General features: G+C 43.0%; 1 long non-coding RNA gene across 1 annotated transcript; it reads right to left on the bottom strand.

Moving 5' to 3' along the window:
- Window positions 1–3314: 3314 nt before the first annotated feature.
- Window positions 3315–8424, bottom strand: LOC111268262 (uncharacterized). The gene is made up of 2 exons (XR_002685103.2): window positions 4829–8424; window positions 3315–4093 (listed from the first exon to the last, which is right to left on the bottom strand). It is a non-coding gene; the product is annotated as an uncharacterized LOC111268262 (long non-coding RNA).
- Between the last annotated feature and the right edge of the window lie 801 nt (window positions 8425–9225).

The raw sequence follows: 9225 nt of genomic DNA, 5'->3' as shown, positions 1-9225 counted from the left end.
GAATTGTTTAAATTACGAAACCGTATATCCTATTTTCGGTAAAAATTAACTGTATAGCACCATTTGATAGCAGCGTAAGCCCGTTGTTTTTATTGAAGCTGATATGAAATAAACGAAATTCTGTGTGTGTGCGGTATCTACCTACCATATTCTTCGTTCTAGATAAACAATTCATAATAAATCCAGTAATCGGGTGCATAGTTGCTGTTTGTGGGTACGAGATAGAAGTGACGCTTCTATATCTGTCGACGTAAGCTTTCACGCGATATACCCCACAACAGTGGCTCCTGTCAAGGCACAGGAGGGCGCGCTGCAAAGCTGATTGATTCGCGTCGTACAAAATACATAATCTAATTATACAAGTGTTTTAAGTCTCTACAATATTTATGTTCTCACCGAATATCTATGGTTAATTAAGTTAAATTAAGTTAATTAACTGAGAGTCTGTGAAAAGCAGCGTCCTTGCTAATATGATACTTGTTTTCCCATTATGACCCCGTATTTGTATATGCCTCTTTTTTACATACGTATAGTGCGCACGACGAAGAATCCGGAGAGAGGTGATCTTGGTCTTGTGGTTCAAATAAGAATGTGAGATATGTGTCTGATTCTGAGAACCGACGTAGGCTGACACACTAATGGTCATCATCGCTATTGTTTACATAATAGACCTGGCATAATGCTAGTTTTGAATAGCTCTAGATATATATAGACATAGATCTTGCGCTAGTTTGGTTAGCGACTCAGATGGTGCATGACGCACCCAGCATGAGCTTACCTATACGCGTCTATGTCCACCAATTGATGGATAAATGACTATATGCCAGAGAGAGAGCGAGAGAGAAGAAGCTGGCTGCCGCGTCTCGGTATCCTGAGATGTGCCGGCAGCGAAATCAGTTAGTAGTAATATCGGCTGACAGAGTTACCCTGTGACACCATTGTAGCTATAGCGACTTCGCAAATGTAACACTTGAATGGAATCAGGAGCGACTGCTTAGAGGAATAGAATATAAAAATTATAGGGATTAACCAAAAGTGGTCTGCATCAAGATGCATGTAAGCTATTGATAATCGACCATTCATTAGAGCGACCGCTGTTATCAGCTTTCGTATACTCTGTAGCTTCAAATAACGATTTCGCCCTCCATTGTCTCATCATGTCTTTTGATCGTTTACACATCTTACTGTTCTCTCAGCACAATCCAATTCTGGATTGATTCAATTTGGCGCTCACTATAAAATCGAGCATTTAGTCACGTTACGAGGGTCCGTCCGAGAGAGTAAGTGGGATTAGAGTCAAAATGACAGTTAGGACAAACGCGGTAGCCGTATTTAAGACGATCTATCTAAGTCAATCAATCACCTACGGCCTGAACCAGTGCTGAAATCACGACAAACTTAGTTCCTTCCGTTTAAAATCAACATTTACGAATGCAGTATTATTTAGCACAGTGTTCTCTAGAGCAAACATCGGCTGTAGATCTCATGCAGCAATTCAAAGAGGTTATTATTATTTTCGTTCTATGTTCTGTTGAGTCGTGCTATATAAGGACAGTTAGGACAGGAAGTGCTTACTGATTATAGCGTTTCGATAGTAATAATGCTAGTCGGTAGAAGAGTCAATCGAACGGGTGTCTAGACTAGTCATCATACCTGCAGCAAAAACCAAGGCCGCAGAGTCCTACGTACAGACGTCAGTAGCTATCATAATGCTGAATCGACGAGGGTATATATATGTACGCTTATAGCTTAGTCCACGATTCGAATCGACGTATATGTTTATAGGTTTACCATTTTACATAATATTATGCTCGACGTACTGGTGCATTGCTATCTAGTCATTAATGATGTCCATGAATATCTCTATAAATTGTGTAGCCAGACCCACACTCGGGTGTTTGGAAATCAGGCAACGCGTTACATAGATCTTTCATCTTTAAAAATTGTCATCTGGTTTCCCCTAACCATACATATGTATAGAAGCCGTACATGTGTCTACGACCGGTACCTGAGGCGTTGGGCAATGTTTGCTCACCTGGTTTCTCCTGATTTGGGTGTTTCTCGAAGATACTTATAAAGCGGCATGGTGCCAATATGCCAGGGTAAAATAGTGCCATGTTATGGCAACGCACTCAAAAAATGCGCGTTAGCCGTTAAGAATACGTCGCCTACCCATACGTTTCCTTTAAAGTATCGTATGATTAATCAACGGCCGGCTTATCGGAGCTTCCGCTTAGAGCGTAAAAAGGTTCTGAATAGCTACCAGCTGCCACTTCTCGAATAGCGAATGAACCTCAGGATAACGAAAGTGATCACAGATGTTCTGTTACTGTGGCGCAAAGCAGCTGAGACATTTAGACATGAGGTGTAATAGCTATGGTCGTAAGTGAAGATTAATAGACCTCGATAGAAGTCCCACCGAGCGATTCCTACTCAGTTAGAAACGGTTAAAATAGCAAAATTCTTAGTAAATTTCTACAATTAAGTTCCGGAACTAATTTGAAGAAGAAAAAAAAATGCTGGTAGCTTCTGCTTAAAATATGGCGGGAATAGCTTTAAGAGAGAACAACGAGGATTCGTATCGTTGAGGCATGACGTTACATAGAGACGTTGGCATAATATTAATGCACCTGAACGAAACACGATGCCCTTTAAATAATAAGTTAAGGTAATGAAGCATTGAATTTAAGAACATGTTCGTCATACAATAGGTCGGTTTATTTTATACAGTTCGAAGGCGAAACTGTATTGGATGCCGTAACGAAAATGTATGGCGATTCAATAAGGTATCGAAGTGAATTCTTCTTCTGATGTTCGATTCAGAGCATTTTCGTCCGGGTTCTACTTTAAAAATTGTACGGAAGTTCAAATCTGCTGCAATAAACAAGGTTTCTCCCTGTTCAAAAAGGCCCGCTTACCCCTCCCTCTCATTCAATCAAAGCCGCGTTCTTTGGAAACTTTTTAACATGCCACACACGTAAAATGAGTACAACTTGTAATTCCCTAAAAAATCGGCATTAACTTTTCATAACGGCTATTTCAAATTAGTAAGATGAGATTATAACTAAAAAGAATGATAGTTGTCTCAAAAATGTGATATTCACATAAAACAAATATGTGTAGAAATAACTTGGATAAATCAAGCTACTTTTTATGAAGTAGTTAAGTAAATTAGATAGCCTACATGAATTTACTGACGTTTTTACAAAATTGGAACAGAGTAAAATGGTTCGAGAGGTTATTAGAAACCATAATTGCATCTACACCAGTGCCTCTATGTGTTTCTGACTAGAATCAAAAAACAAGCCACAAAATCGTTCGAACAGTATTATATTTACAACAACACAATTTATTAGTGTTTATCTGTTATTTTCGCTTATTTAATTTGACCTCAACGATAGTAATAGTAGGAGTCACTCGCTCATCCTTTTTTACATAGTCTCTATTTAAAATTCCAATCAATTCATAAGCATGGCTCAGTAACGCTCATGTATATGGGTAAACCCGTAAAATGGTTTTTGCTGGTTGAATCATACGTTTCTAATTCATTCATTTACAATCCTATAAATTATGCCAGACCCCATCAAATCGTGCTGCATTCCATTCGTACGTCGAACCTGGCCTACTCTACAGGCTGCCAGATTCTGCACGAGTCTATCTATAAGTTTCAATTTGTCGTGTGTGAGAGAGTTTCCATTTCCTAGTAGTTACGAGCGCAAATAATTTTCAGCTTGCTGGAACACCGGCGGCAGCAGGAAATCCGGACATAAGCCAGAGGTAGCATTTTTTTGTGTTTTCAGGCCTAGGCCTGGTATGCATTATTACTTTTTGCCAATTTTACTACAGCTACTAGTACTAGTGCTATTTTCATTATTGTCATTATCGATTACTGTTGCAAAAACAGAGATAAAGGAAGCAATGTTGCAAGCGTGGGTGGTTTGATCCGTTATTCAGTTCGATCTCTCGATCATTTCCATTCGTCATCATGAAAGCATCAGCCGGGCACGGTCATGCCATGCCAGTGCTGCATCCGGGGCCCCGTTGCGTATGGGACCCCATCGCACTCAGCTTGCTTGGCTACCTGTATGAAGATCTGTAAAAGCCAGAAAGGCAAAACGAAAACGCAGCGATAACATTCAGGACAGCGTCGGGGAAAGTAATCAAAGAAATGGGCGAAAAATTAATTTGCGCTTTACACTGTTTCTTACCGATATATCTATGGTGATACTCAGATATGTTTTACCACCTCGTCCTTCCGTTAATAGTAGCCAGTAAAATGAAAACATACATATTTTCCTTTTTATCGGGCCGAGTAAGTCTTCCAAACCTTCTCTTCAATGTGTTGTCCTTAGTTGTATCAGGAAGAAATACACTTGTCCTACGTTGCTTACTTAAGTTGATTGTGAGGCCCTAGTGGACGCGCACATGTGAAAGGAGAAACGCCAGTTGGCAGGTGTTTTTGCTAAGCCTTGCTTTTTCCCAGTGCTCTTTCCGTTGGCTACTTTAATCAACGAAATAATTTCATGTTTATTCGTTAACCTAACATTACATATCAACATTCTGTATACAGTTCTTTGACAGTCAGCTTATATCAACTGAGCTGTTCTCGGTTTCGTAGCGGTTTTCTTCGCGTTTTATATTAAAAGTACGTTTCTTGTTACTCTGCATTAGAGCAATGTCTGGTTTCGAAGCACGCTGACTATAGGACCTTTTTCTATATAACAGTGAAAGCTATAGTGAGCCGAAACTCTGAACTGTCACGGTTAACCTCATTTTCCTGCAATGAATGATTATTTGATTAACGTTCAGACCATGCGCTCGTTCATACCTGCGCATTTTGGCGGACCCACTCGACGCTGTCGTCTTCCAGCTCCTCTGCTCAACGTTTCTCTTGTCTACTCTTGCATTTGCCATTCGTAGCCTCTCCGTTGCTCCTTATCGGGGCTTGTCTACCTTTCTGTTCCTGTCTATTTCTATCCAAGCTTTTGCATACACATATTCACCTGATCATTATGATTCATATCGTGTATGATGACGTCCACTTGGCCGCGGTAAGGTCAGACACAACCTAATTAAGCGTCAAGTGAGTGGCAAAAATGACGGAGAAATTGTAGAGAGAAAAGTCGGTTAGAAAAGAAAGGGATCAATTTAGGTGGGCTGGGGACAGAGGTTATACAATGTAGAATCCACAGAAGCACCGCTAATCCAGCATCGAATTTAAAGGTTGTCCAGACACCCTCGAATAATTAGTTGGCGAGGTAGATGTCAAGCACAGCCACTGCGACAACGAAAGGCAGACGCTGATGTCAGTAGTAAAATGACAGCAAAAAGCAACTTTTTTTCAACCTGTTTTTCTTCTACGATTTAGAGGAATTATACGAGCAGTAGAGTAACTGGTGATACCAGCAAGTGTTTGAAAAATGAAGCTCGTTTGTCTCTTGCTCTTTGCTTCCGCTGGCATATTCCCGTTTGTTCTATCATTTAGCCCGTCGTTTAGGCAGTCTATAACGATAACAGCCTAATATCTAAGGTCTTCTCTTTGCTGGTGTGCGGTCTTCGACCTCGGCTTGATACATGTCGTCGAACGTTGAGGCTGTTGTTGCGTTTACTGCCATCGTTGTTTGTAAAAGCTGTTCTTTTGACGTCAATGGCGCTGCAAGCACGTTCCACAATATACAACAATGCATAAGGTATCCATGCGGCCAGATGTGACTAAGGATGAAGGTTTTTGTCGATAATTTAGGTTTTGTTATTTTCCGTAAGCTCTTCCAAAATCGGCTTAAGGTGAGGCATATATACGCACATATGTGGTATTGCGTCTTGATTTGCCTGGCAGTTTTGGCATCGAAATATTTTTAATTTCTCAGGGATGGGGACTGGCTACGAAAGGAAAAACGTGAAACAGGGATTTGCGGTAGATGCAATGCATCGTCAACGCTTCAACAAAACAACGACTTTTCACATTTCTCTCTTACTCGCTGCGTTAGTGTGCCATTGTCATCGAAACTAATAGGTCGTCACTCCTGAAGCATTCGTGCGTCACCTTCACGCCCTGCTCTTTACGCGTTTACGGTGTTGTTGTTGAATTCACACGGCCGCCGTTCGATTGACGAATCGACTGCAGGAACTGCAAGCAGGCACATGACGCGAGGCGAAAGTGGCGGCGTCATCTCCACCTCATTTGTGTTATCATCGGCCTCACCATCCTGTGGTGGGGCCACCTCCTCACAGATGATCATGGGCACCTTGACAGAGATACGTAGAATCTCCATGCCCAGATCTGCCGGCTCCAGCGTCGTGCTGTCCTGACTTTGAAGCTTCATTTTTGTTCACTTACTCGGCTGTTGCAAAGAACTACTTCGGACAACTAGCCAGCTGTTATCGTTCGGATATTTAAAAGTTTTTTTCTCTGTTCTGGTCGGAGACACTGCTAATACAGTTGACGCTTTCAGCCCTAACTGTTCAGACTGACTCAATCCGTTGGTGTTCCCTGGGACTATACGAGCTGTTGCTGCATTGAATAATGTATGTGTTACTTCCAAATGTAACACACTACAAACGCACTATTTTTGTCTTGACACTCAAATACTATCTGTCACTGTTGGTAACCGGCTAACTGGCAAGCTACCGTTATCTGTGAGCTGGACTAGCACCAGCTTACAAGCTCGATTCAGATGTCAAGTTGAAGACGACAGCGGCTTACCGCAGCAGCAGCAGCAGCAGATGCTAGTGATCCGCGTGAGACTCGCGACGCTCGTCGTCTGGCGTCCAGGCGAGTCCTGGAAAGGGTAGACGCTAGCGTTCGGTAAGGAGGTGATTCTAACGTTGTAGCGAGGAGGCCGCTGTAGGAACGCCGTCGACAGCGATAGCAGTAAAGGTGCCGTTCGACAACAACGATGTCCTGTGGTCTGTTGGGTGGCAGCTGCTTATCTGTCGGTTTACGAAGAGTCAGTAGTTAATTGCAATCGGCACCGAGACGGAACAAGAAGGTTGACTTACAAAGCACCTTTCAGTGATGGCGCTGCTTCTGGTACTTTTGCTAATGACCCGCTCGTCAACACGGCCGAACTAAGCGTCGAACGCGTCAGAGCAGCTAGTAATACAGGAACAGCTAAGCAGTCGCTGGTTGAAGACTGTGGCTAGCGGCAATAGACGATATAATGATCGCCCAAGGTAATGGCAAAACCCGACTTGAATAGTTGAGCAGCGTGTAATTGCCACTGGTATTAATAACGGCTGTAGCTGCAACGGACAACAATTGCACTTCTTATAATTTTGCAGTAGGGACCGGTGGGAGGACAACGATTCTTGAAATCTGTGACGCAGATCACGATAAATGCGCGTCCATTGCTGGAACGTGACCCACATTAACTCGAGGAAAAGACCAGAATGAATGCAAAGTTCACTGGTCCTTGTTACGTGCGTGTCCACGTTGAGAACGCAGTGCACACTAAATTATTTAAAAGAGTATCGCAAAAATTTCTGTTTATGGCTTTCTCTTCCGCTCAGTGACAAATAGATCCCAGTTGCTACCGTATTTCTATTACGTCGACTGACATATGATCTTCAGTTGGAAATTTCTGATCTACCAAATTTCACCAGCGGCTAATATAACGGCAATATCCTGGAAGTCGCGTAGTCGGTATTTGTTGAACGATTTAAGATGAGAATGCACCAACGAATGCTGGGGTCCTAGTTCTCCATGTCGATGGCGCTCCAGCTCACCGTCGGTGCTCCGCATCAACTCCGTAAGCTGCTCTGCTGTTGTGGCGTTACTGATGCGATGATTATAATTGTGGCAGTAAACGGAATCGATAGAGTCGTTTCTTTGCTGCTGGTTACTGCGCGTTTCCGAGCGCCCAGCGATGCCGTGGTCCGGGAGCACCCAGCCGAGCAGCTGGCCAATCTTTTCGCTAGGAGTCCACATCAAACACAAATCCAATTTAAAGCATCTGGCTGGCACAACCCCATAGAAAATGCAGGTGAACGATTTGCCTATTTCGAACGTTTGGTACGAACGCTATGTACTTTAATTATGTACCCCGTAAGCAACAAAAAAAACGCACACGGTGTCACTGTTTTCAAAATTCACTAAGTAGTTCACTGTATCTCAGTGGCCAATCCCCTTCTCTTTACCTTAAAGCGTCGATTAACTCTCGCGGAACAGTGCAATGCTGGTAGACATCGAGGCCGCCTCCGCACTGATTCGTACATAACGTGCCTTATTGCGCTCGTTTGTCGTCGTGTACAATGTTGTAGCGAACAAGTAAATCTACTTTAGGGCTGTTGCAACAACAAAAAATTACAGCTTCAGATAACAGGATGGGTTGTTGATGAGTTACGGGTGAGAAATGTCTTAACCGACTGATCGTTGATACAATCTTAATTCTTTGTTCAGTGACTTGACGAGTGTTCTTCACCTTCTAGTTGCCTGCTGGGTGCACTCGCATATGATTGGTATTACAGATTTGACAATCAGTTTCTATTTCATCATTGTTGATTTACCCGCTGGTACGTAATTTTAACCAAACAACGAATGAACGATTTGACACGACGCGTATAGGGGCCAAAGACCGCAGCGTCGATCTAGTGCTGTCTGCTGGGGTTCGTAAGTCTCCTTTTATCTAACTGCTTTCTTATATCTTGTATAGCCACGGGCTTTGCGGGCACCTCGCACCGAAGCTAGTTGGCTGGCAACATCGTCTTTCTTTTCTGCTGCTGTTATTACCGCTGCTAATGTTCCGGCCTCTGCTGCTCCGATTTTTGGTTATGGTAGTCATACTCCACTGAGCCAAGGCGCTGTCTGCGCTTTTTGCGCAGGCGCAGCTTGCTTCACTCGCTCCACACCCCTCAGTTACCCCTCTGTGCGCCCTGGCGGCTATAGCGTCTAACGTCGAGCGCTCGGCCCCGATAAAAATCCCTTTCCTCACGAGGTTCCTCTCACTCTCGACTACCCCCAGGTGGGGTACCCACGCAAGCAATATAAAGTAACCTAGATTAGTTAGCTAGGCAAACTAGATAACGTAGTCTAACTAGAAAACGACGGAGCTGGGAGTGTTTCGAGGGGGTGTCTCCTGATCAATGACAGTGGCTAAAGAGAGCGGACGTCGTACGGTATGATGTACTCGGTCGGAACGCAATCTACCTTTGGTTATTTACATAATACATAAAGTGTATAAACTATCATAGTAGATAATGATAGATAGATAGATGTTCGATGATATA

Source organism: Varroa jacobsoni, unplaced genomic scaffold (genome assembly GCF_002532875.2).
Source record: "Varroa jacobsoni isolate VJ856 unplaced genomic scaffold, vjacob_1.0 scaffold_1269, whole genome shotgun sequence".
Lineage (NCBI taxonomy): Eukaryota > Metazoa > Arthropoda > Arachnida > Mesostigmata > Varroidae > Varroa > Varroa jacobsoni.
This window is presented reverse-complemented; position numbering and strand designations above follow the sequence as displayed.